The sequence below is a fragment of the Chiloscyllium plagiosum genome, chromosome 3 (genome assembly GCF_004010195.1).
Source record: "Chiloscyllium plagiosum isolate BGI_BamShark_2017 chromosome 3, ASM401019v2, whole genome shotgun sequence".
Classification (NCBI taxonomy): domain Eukaryota; kingdom Metazoa; phylum Chordata; class Chondrichthyes; order Orectolobiformes; family Hemiscylliidae; genus Chiloscyllium; species Chiloscyllium plagiosum.
Window position 1 is genome coordinate 114,926,920 of NC_057712.1, and position 10,716 is coordinate 114,937,635.

General features: G+C 42.7%; 1 protein-coding gene and 1 long non-coding RNA gene across 8 annotated transcripts in view; one reads left to right on the plus strand and one right to left on the minus strand.

Moving 5' to 3' along the window:
- LOC122548458 (tyrosine-protein kinase Fyn) overlaps positions 1-10,716 on the minus strand; it is a 271,949-nt gene that overhangs the window by 84,866 nt on the left and 176,367 nt on the right. The window lies entirely within an intron of this gene.
- Positions 6,175-10,716, plus strand: part of LOC122548459 — a 10,736-nt gene continuing 6,194 nt past the window's right edge. Inside the window, exons 1-2 of the long non-coding RNA XR_006311242.1 lie at positions 6,175-6,411; positions 10,269-10,273. This is a non-coding gene — a long non-coding RNA (uncharacterized LOC122548459). The remainder of the gene's footprint in view (positions 6,412-10,268; positions 10,274-10,716) is intronic.

Sequence of the window (10,716 nt, forward strand, 5' to 3'; positions counted from 1 at the left end):
GGTGCCTATGGCTACTCCTTTGGTTTGGAGGAAGTGGGAGGATTGGAAAGAGAAGTTGTTCAGGGTGAGGTCCAGTTCAGTCAGTCGAAGGAGGGTGTCAGTGGAAGGGTACTGGTTGGTACGGCGGGAAAGGAAGAAGCGGAGGGCTTTAAGTCCTTCATGATGGGGGATGGAGGTGTACAGGGACTGGATGTCCATGGTGAAGATAAGGTGTTGGGTATCGGGGAAGCGAAAATCATGGAGGAGGTGGAGGGCGTGGGTGGTGTCCCGAACGGAGGTGGAGTTCTTGGACTAAGGGGGACAGGACCGTGTCGAGGTATGCAGAGATGAATTCGGTGGGGCAGGAGCAGGCTGAGACAATGGGTCGGCCGGGGCAGTCAGGTTTGTGAATTTTGGGCAGGAGGTAGAAATGGGCGGTGCGGGGTTGTGGGACTATGAGGTTGGAGGCGGTGGATGGGAGATCCCCTGAGGTGATGAGGTGCCATATAGAGAAATAAACAAATATTATAGAGTTTGACTTTCTCAATAGTTCCAACAAACCCAAAGCTTTTCTTTATAGGCTCAGAATCAAATAGCAGGGAAACAGACCCTTCTGTCCAACCAGTCCATGTTGAACATAATCCCAAACTAATCTAGTCCCACCTGCTCCTGCTAGTCCCTGCTAATCTAGTCCCTGCTCCTGGCCCATATCCTTCCATACCTTTCCTATTCATGTGCTTATCCAAATACCTTTTAAACTTTGTAATTGTACCCATACCTACCACTTCAACAGGAAGTTCATTTTGCATGCAAACCACCCTCTGTGTAAAAAAATTGTCCCCATGTCTTTTTTAAAATCTCTCTCTCTCATCTTAAAAATATGCTCCCCGGTCTTGAAATCTCCCATCCTCGGGAAAAGTATCCCTAGGATATCTTTACCTCCCATGAAATTATAAACTCTATCAGGTCGCCTCTCAACCTCCTATGCTCCAGTGAAAAAAGTCCTAATCTACCCAGCCTTTCTTTATAACTCCAACCTTCTATATTTACTTAAAGGTCCGATAACTGAACAGACCCCCATTATATTCTGGCATTAACTCCTCAGACAGTGGTCTTTCCCGACTGTGCCTTGGGGGGAGCTGCCTGGAGCTTTAGTACGTCCCTCAGCAAGTAGTCCTGGACTCTGGAATATGCCAGTCTGCATCACTTGGTCAGGGACAAATCCTTAATCTGGAAGACCAGCAAGTTTTCTTGCACCTTCTATTTCCTTTGAATGTACTTACTGACACTGGACTGTGATGCAGGACTGAGATCAGTCACAACCGTATCAGAGATACTGTAACCCAGTGCACATTATCCACCATTCAATATGAACTCGTGTCTGCGTTTATTTGAGCTTTACAATATTAAGATGAAAGCTTGATTCTGCACATACTTGTATTAAGAAACATTCTGACAGAGAAAAGTAATCTGGAACACAGCAGTGAGAATGTGCTTCGAAAACCAAATCCGAAAACGGCATTAAAGGGTGCAGGGGGTTACGGGGGAGACAAGGAAAATATAGAGACGAAAGGTCCTTTAAATGTAAGAAAAAAGATCACTTCCATAAAACACTGACAATGTTTTAACTCCTTGAAAGTTAACTTCGAAAGTCATTTTGCATTTTTAACATCAATCTACAGCAATGCGTCTGAAATCTTGGAATTCAATGTTTTTATCACTCAGGTGACAGGAATATCAGGACACTCTTATAGACAGCAGCGTGCAATGTAGATTAACCAAAGTGTGTGTCAGAGCTGTTACACACTGGAATGGAGATTATCCAATGTGTATTACAGTGCTGTTGCACACTGGACTGCAGATTATCCAATGTGTATTATAGTGCTGTCAACACTGGAATGTAGATTATCCAATGTGTATTACAGTGCTGTCAACAGTGGAATGTAGATTATCCAATGTGTATTACAGTGCTGTTGCACACTGGACTGCGGATTATCCAATGTGTATTATAGTGCTGTCAACACTGGAATGTTGATTATCCAATGTGTATTACGGTGTTGTTACTCACTGGAATGGAGATTATCCAATGTGTTTTACAGTGCAGTTACACACTGGAATGTAGATTATCCGATGGGTATTACAGTGCTGTCACACACTGGAATGTGGATTATCCAATGTCTATTACAGTGCTGTCACACATTGGAATGTTGATTATCCAATGTGCATTACAGTGTTGTTACACACTGGAATGTGGATAATCCAATGTGTATTACAGTGCTGTCACACACTAGAATGTAGATTATCAAATGTGTATTACAGTGCTGTTACACACTGGAATGTAGATTATCCAATGTGTATTACAGTGCTGTCACACAGTGGAATGTGGTTTATCCAATGTGTATTACTGTGCTGTCACACACTGGAATGTGGATTATCCAACATGTATTACAGTGCTGTCACACACTGGAATGCAGATTATCCAATGTATATTATAGTGCGGTCAACACTGGAATGTAGATTATCCAATGTGTATTACAGTGCTGTTACAAACTGGAATGTAAATTATCCAATGTATATAATAGTGCTGTTACACACTGGAATGTAGATTATCCAATGTGTATTACAGTGCAATCACACACTGGAATGTGGATTATCCAATGTGTATTACAGTGTTGTTACTCTCTGGAATGGAGATTATCCAATGTGTATTACAGAGCTGTTACACACTGGAATGTGGATTATCCAATGTGTATTACAGTGCTGTCACACACTGGAATGTGGATTATCCAATGTGTATTACAGTGCTGTTACACACTGGAATGTGGATTATCCAATGTGTGTTACAGTGTTGTTACACACTGGAATGTAGATTATCCAATGTGTGTTACAGTGTTGTTACACACTGGAATGTCGATTATCCAATGTGTATTACAGTTTTGTTACTCTCTGGAATGGAGATTATCCAATGTGTATTACAGTGCTGTTACAAACTGGAATGTAAATTATCCAATGTATATAATAGTGCTGTCACACAAAGGAATGGAGATTATCCAATGGGTATTACAGTGTTGTTACACACTGGAATGTAGATTATCCAATGTGTATTACAGTGCAATCACGCACTGGAATGTGGATTATCCAATGTGTATTACAGTGTTGTTACTCTCTGGAATGGAGATTATCCAATGTGTGTTACAGTGTTATTACACACTGGAATGTAGATTATCCAATGTGTATTACAGTGCTGTTACATGCTGGAATGTGGATTATCCAATGTCTATTACAGTGCTGTTACATGCTGGAATGTGGATTATCCATTGTGTATTACAGTGCTGTCACACACTGGAATGTGAATTATCCAATGTGTATTACAGTGCTGTTACACACTGGAATGTGGATTATCCAATGTGTGTTACAGTGTTGTTACACACTGGAATGTAGATTATCCAATGTGTATTACAGTGCTGTTACATGCTGGAATGTGTATTATCCAACATGTATTACAGTGCTGTTACACACTGGAATGCGGATTATCCAATGTATATTATAGTGCGGTCAACACTGGAATGTGGATTATCCAATGTGTATTACAGTGCTTTTACAAACTGGAATGTAAATTATCCAATGTATATAATAGTGCTGTCACACACAGGAATGGAGATTATCCAATGGGTATTACAGTGTTGTTACACAGTGGAATGTAGATTATCCAATGTGTATTACAGTGCAATCACACACTGGAATGTGAATAATCCAACGTGTATTACAGTGTTGTTACACACTGGAATGTGGATTATCCGATGTGCAGTACAGTGCTGTTACACACTGGAATGTGGATTATCCAATGTGTGTTACAGTGTTGTTACACACTGGAATGTAGATTATCCAATGTGTATTACAGTGCTGTTACATGCTGGAATGTGTATTATCCAACATGTATTACAGTGCTGTTACACACTAGAATGCGGATTATCCAATGTATATTATAGTGCAGTCAACACTGGAATGTAGATTATCCAATGTGTATTACAGTGCTGTCACACACTGGAATGTAGATTATCCAATGTGTATTATAGTGCTGTTACACACCGGAATGTGGATTATCCAATGTCTATTACAGTGCTGTTACACACTGGAATGTTGATTATCCAATGTGTATTACAGTGTTGTTATACACTGGAATGTGAATTAATCCAATGTGTATTACAGTGCTGTTACACGCTGGAATGTAGATTATCCAATGTGTATTACAATGCTGTCACACACTGGAATGTAGATTATCCAATGTGTATTACAGTGCTGTTACACACTGGAATGTGGATTATCCAATGTGTGTTACAGTATTGTTACACACTGGAATGTAGATTATCCAATGTGTATTACAGTGCTCTTACATGCTGGAATCTGTAATGTACCCCACCTCAGGACCCCTCCATGTTGAGCTCTAATTAGATGAGGCACTGAGGGTGGAAAGGATACTGAAAGTGCTCTGGGAGTGAGATTTCATTGTCTGCAATGAAGGATGACTTGGTATCGCAAGTATTGACTGAGCTGGCCTGACAGACATATCTGCTAGACTGGGCCTGCGGCAGATGGTGAGAGAACTGATAAAAGGTAGGACCAACGTGACCTCCTCTTCACTGGTCTACCTAACGTGGGTACCATGCTGTGGAGGTGCCAGTGTTGGAATGGGGAGGAGAAAGTTAAAAGGTACACCTGGTGTTGTGTGATTCTTTACTTAATATGGTACATCTGTCCAAGCAACTTTGGTGGGAGTGATCACTGCATAAAATAATTTGTAATCCAGTATGCAACCATACTGTAATACACACAAGGTAATCTATATTCTACTTTGTTACAGTACTGTACAATGAACGAAGTAATCTATACTCTGGCATTTAACAGGGCTGTGATACACAAAATAACCAAAATTCCAGTGTTTAGCAGCAGGTAGTGCACAGAAGACCATCTATCTTTCAGCATGTAACAGCATTTTTACTTGTACAAGGCAAATACTCTTTCCAGCATCTTTCTTTTTCAAAATAATTATTTCCTGTCAATTGATCAAATTAGGTATCAGATTCAAAATTCATTTACATTAGAGATAAAACTCAACGGGAAACAGCTGAAATTCAGACCTGTGAAATAACAAGATGTGTCAATTATAAATCAGATTTTTAAAGGAGTGAATGTGTTCAGAAGTATGGCTTTTGTGGTATTGATCCAGTCACCTTGTCCAAGTTTTCATTTCAAATCAAAATAAAAACCATTTGTATTTCTTCACAATCTCTGGGTAATACTTTAGAGTGGAGCCGGACTTCAGCAAAGCCTCACATGCTTGAGAAAACAACCTTTAATCCCTCGATGTATAGAGGTGATTGAGGCATGCAAGGGTTAACTGTGCTATGATGAGGGTGAACTGGATTATCCATTGCTCGCTTACACTACTGCATCATGAATATCTAAGGAAATCTGGGCATTAAAAGCCAAAGTGTTACCTCAGCAATTCTGAGACATTTTATTAATGGACCAGAAATGCAAAGCTACAGATTGCTGGCAACCTGCATTGACATTCTCCAATTGCCACAAATCATTTCCTGCCCAGCAGAGAGAGAGAGAGAGAGAGAGAGAGAAAGAGAAAGAACACATACTGGCTCGTAGTCAGTGTTATATTTTGCTTTAAAAATGATTGGATTATTTGTCATCAGTTGTAAAACAGATGCATACACAGAATGGTTACAACACAAAAAGACTGTACAGATTTTGTTTCCAGCTTCACAATCATCAACTCAGCAGAGCTGTCCCACAAACCAGTCAAGCGACTCTCAGAATTTTAGCACACACCGTATGAGGTATCACTAATAGGAGGAAGCTTAAAGTTAGTGGTTAAGACAATACCAAACTGAAGCATGTTAGTCCTTTAGCGCGTCGTCAGTAAGGTTTCAAATTAAACTAAATTAAACAAACTAGCAACTAGAACCAGATGGTGCAAACTCAAATTCAGAAAGCACACTTTGATTCAAACTGCACTTCTCACCTCCTTGGGATCCCACAAAGATGAAAGCATTTCACAGTCAGGAATTACTTGGACAGTGTGTTATTGTTGTGGGAGCAGACATGAGAAATAGTCACTTTTTGACAATATACCTTGAAATGCGAATTTGCCCAGATGAACAACAGAACTTCCCACTCTTGTACCTATTCCTGAAATCTTCAAAATCCACCTGGATGTACCCAAACACGTCGAGTTGAAGCAGACCAAGGGTTATTAGGTGGTTCCATTTTGTGCATACCCCTTGCCCCCAGCACTGCCATTCTAAGCCACACCTTTCAAGGCACAAACTCCTGCTGGTGGCAAAACTCCTTTCATTCCTTCACCCTTCGTTCCCATTGTCTGAGCTTCCAACGTGGGTGCCAGTAGATTATTATGCTGTGGGGTAGGAGGAAACCCAAATCAAACATTACTGCAATCCTGCTGTCATGCAAATCACTTCCCATCAGGGGCATAGGGATGGCCTTCTGATGTTCCCAAATCTCTCGCTTGCAGGTAATGAGACTAACTGCAGGAGCAGCTTTAGTGCGATGTGATTAACCTACAGGACGATTGTAGGCTGCTCTCTAACAGCTTACTATATCAACATAGTTAAATGAGCATTTACAACAACTACTCACATTTAAATTAATCCGGCCACATCGAGAATCGGCACTGAGTAGGCCATTCGGCCCATTAAACCAACTCTGACATTCAAGTTCATGGCTGATCCTAAGAACTATATTGCCACTCTCTACCCATAGCCCTCGACACCTTTAGCCTCTCAAAATCTTTTCCACTTCTTTCTCCATTTTATTCAGAGACTTGACCTCCGCAGCTTCTGTGGTAGAGAATTCCACAGCTTTACTGAGTGATGATCTTCCTCATCTCAGTCTGAAGTGGCCTACTACACACCCTGAGACTGTGAGTCCTTGTTCTGTACACCATGGCCCCATCCCCCCAATAAAAAAGCCAGGGGAAAACATCGTCCCTTCATCCAGTCTGTCCAGCCCTGTAAGAATTTTATATATCAGGGACACGTTAGCTTGGAATACATGTGCTCATCCTTAACTAAAACAGAGTCCAAAGCCACTGATGTAAATGTGGCACATATTGGAGGTGAGCAGGTAGTGCTGGAGGAGAGGGAGGTTCTGGTCAATTTTTACATCTAGGCCTCATCAGAATATTGCTACACTCCCACTACCCAAATACTGCATTACCCAAAAGTGCGCTGCCCCTCGAAGACAAACAAAAGCAAGCTCACTTTATTTCCCATGTTCAAACTGCAACATTACTGGAGGCTCTGTGCATCATCCTTCAAGAGGAAGTCTCCGCCTTGGTAACTTGAGAAAGGAGTCAGCCATCCTTTCCTGTGGGGGCAACAATTCACTGGGAGACCAACCCAGCTACACAGCAGTGACGCAGGTCTCAGTGATCCCACGACCAATGCATCACAGCCTGCAGTCTGAACAGTTATAGTGACAGATGGCAACGGCCAATCTACAACTAAGTAACTAAGGAAGCTTCACAAATATCAGCATCCTCAATGATGTGGGAGCTCAGCAACACATTTCCAAGCATCTCCAGCCTGATGTGCTAAGTCTTGGTCTCCTCCAATGCTCCCTGGCATCACAGATCCAAGTCTTCAGCCAACCCGACTTGCTCCATATGATCTCAAGAAATGATTGGAGCCTATGAGCCCTGACAACATTCCAGCAATAGTACTGAAGACTTGTGCACCGGAACCTGCCATTCCCCTAGCCAAGCTGTTCCAGTACAGTTACAACACTTGCACCTACCCAACAAGATGGAAGACCGGGCCCATCCGAGAGAAACAGGACAAATCCAACCTCTGGACAATTACTGACAATATCAGTCTACTCTCAATCATCAGCTGTGTGATGGAAGCTGTTATTAACAATGTTGTCACTGTCCGGGACAAAGCAGCCACTTGACTGGAACCCACGTACCCCAATTCCAATTTTCATTCCATTGACGACCAAGTCTCAGTAGCAGCAGTGTGCACTATCGACACAGTACACTGCAGGAATTCACCAAGGCTAGGTTGAACCATCGAAATTCATGACCACTACCGTGTAGAAGGACAAGGGTAGCAGGTACACGGAAACACCACACCACTTACAAATTCCCCTCTGAGCCCCGCACCATCCTGAACTGAAAAAAACATCTCTGTTCCTTCTCCGTGGTTGGGACAAAATCCTGGAATTCCCTCCCCAATAGCATTGTGGGTCCACCCACAGCAGGTGGACTGCAGCCGTTGAAGAAGGCAGCTGACCTTCCCAAGGGCAACTAGGGATGGTCAACGAAGGCTGGCTTTGCTCACATTCCACCAAAGAACACCAAGAGATTGTCTGGTGCCACGGGTGTGGTTTGTGATTGCTATCTCTGCTGTTTCCCTGCTCCACTGAACAGAACCTCTGCCAGGCCGGACTGAGTGGACAGCACTGACCCCTCAGCCTCAAGAGCCGAGGTCAGCAGCCACATGCATCAGTAATGACAGGACGGATGGAAACAAGCATCTGGTTAGCAGGCTAACAGCGGCTAGTACCGACTGTCGACTGGACATTGTGCCGCTGAAGTGTGGAGCCAGTCAGATCAGCTGGAATGCACTTTCCCGATCCTGTGCATTCCTAATCCTTTCGGAAACATGCTTTTATGTTTAAAAATAGAGATGAGAGCTGTGCTGCTACTAATGGGAAGTCAGATGATGAGCTGTTCGGTTTGGAAAAGGACTGTTAGATCACATAAATACAGTGTAAAGTCTGTTATTAAAACACAACAACATTCTTTGAAGTGTACAGTCAAATTATTAAGCGAACAGAACACAATTGGAATATGATTAGAGAAAGAAAGCCTTTCTTATTTGTTGATGATACCACAAGCGAGTGACTCGGAGAGAGACGCACGCTGAAAGAGGCAGCCCTCAGGCAGCAGAGAAGAACAGCAGAGGGGGGTGACAAGTGGCAAATGGTTTTGTCATGTGTCCAAATGATAGGATGTGAGGCTGCAGAAATGTAAGAGGAGACTATGGCCTGGTCCTTATGGCACTGCACAGCATCATTCAGGAGGCCTGTACTAATGCTTCAGAGTTCAAATGTCAACAAGACAGCTGGAAAATTTAAATTCAATTAACTTCATATTTCTAGATTCAAAGGCTAGGGGAATAAAAGGGGTTTCAGTAGTAATAGCATTGGACTAGGCAAAAGTGAGGACTGCAAGATGCTGGAAATCAGAATCGAGAGTGTGATGCTGGAAAAGCACAGCAGGTCAGGCAGCATCCGAGGAGCAGGAAAATCGACGTTTCGGGCAAAAGTCCTTCATTAGGAATGTGGCCTCATTCCTGATGAAGGGCTTTTGCCCGAAACGTCGACTCTCCTGCTCCTCGGATGTAATTGGACAAGTTATGCAGATCTTCCAGACTAATGTTCCAGGGAATTGCCTCTGAAATGATCTAACCAGCTCCTCAGTTTTATCGGGATAGCCAATAAACCGGAGATCAGATTCCTCTTCCTGGGAATGCATAAAAAACAAAACAAAAACATCACAGCAATTGTGAGAATTAAACCAAAGCACATCAGGAGAAAGAGGAGAGGCATCAGGAGAAACAAGTGCAAATGATAGTGTTGATTTTGGAAGTGATCTGATGAACAGTCTGAGAAAAAATGGTGCCAAATTAAGACTGAGATGAGGAGGAATTTCTTCTCTGACAGTTGTCTTTAGAACTCCTTGCCACGTAGAGCTGTGGGGGCAGAGTCCTTGTGTATATTTAAGGCTGAGATTCTTGATCAGGAGAGAAATCAAATGTTGCAGGGAAGCTGCAGGGAAAGTGGATGCAAGGAATGCTGTATCAGCCATGATCTGATTAAATGGTGAGAGCAAACTCAAGGGGCCGAAAAGCCGACTCCTGCTCTTGCTGTTTTTGCTCTGGTCTTATTTCTAAATTCCTGATTCTGAAGATAAAAAGAAATATGACCTGAACAAAACAGAACAAGTAGTCAATAGAGAAATTGTAGAGAAAGAAAAATAATGGTGGAAAACCTGAAATATAATCAATTAGTGGATTTCAAAATCATTGGTCAATGAAATAGCCCAGCCCCCCCAAACATAATAGGGGAAATAGGGCACAGTGATATTGTCACTGGAGCAACAATCCTGCTGAAAACAACAAATGTGGGTCGGACAGCATCCATGGAGAGGAAGCAAGCTGATGTTTCAAGTCTAGATGACTCTTCATCAGAGTGAGTAATCCTGTTCTGAGGTTAATGCTCAGGGACATGGGTTCGAATCTCACCTTCAGCAGACAGTGAAATTTGAATTCAATTAATTTGGATGGACTTTAAAACAGAAGTAAAAACAATGACTGCAGATGCTGGAAACCAGATTCTGGATCAGTGGTGGTGGAAGAGCACAGCTGTTCAGGCAGCATCCGACGAGCAGCGAAATCGACGTTTCGGGCAAAAGCCCTTCATCAGGAATAAAGGCAGAGAGCCTGAAGCGTGGAGAGATAAGCTAGAGGAGGTTGGGGGTGGGGAGAAAGTAGCATAGAGTACAATAGGTCAGTGAGGGAGGAGATGAAGGTGATAGGCCAGGGAGGAGAGGATGGAGTGGATAGGTGGAAAAGGAGATAGGCAGGTCGGACAAGTCCGGACAAGTCAAGGAGACAGTGTTGAGCTGGAGGTTAGAAA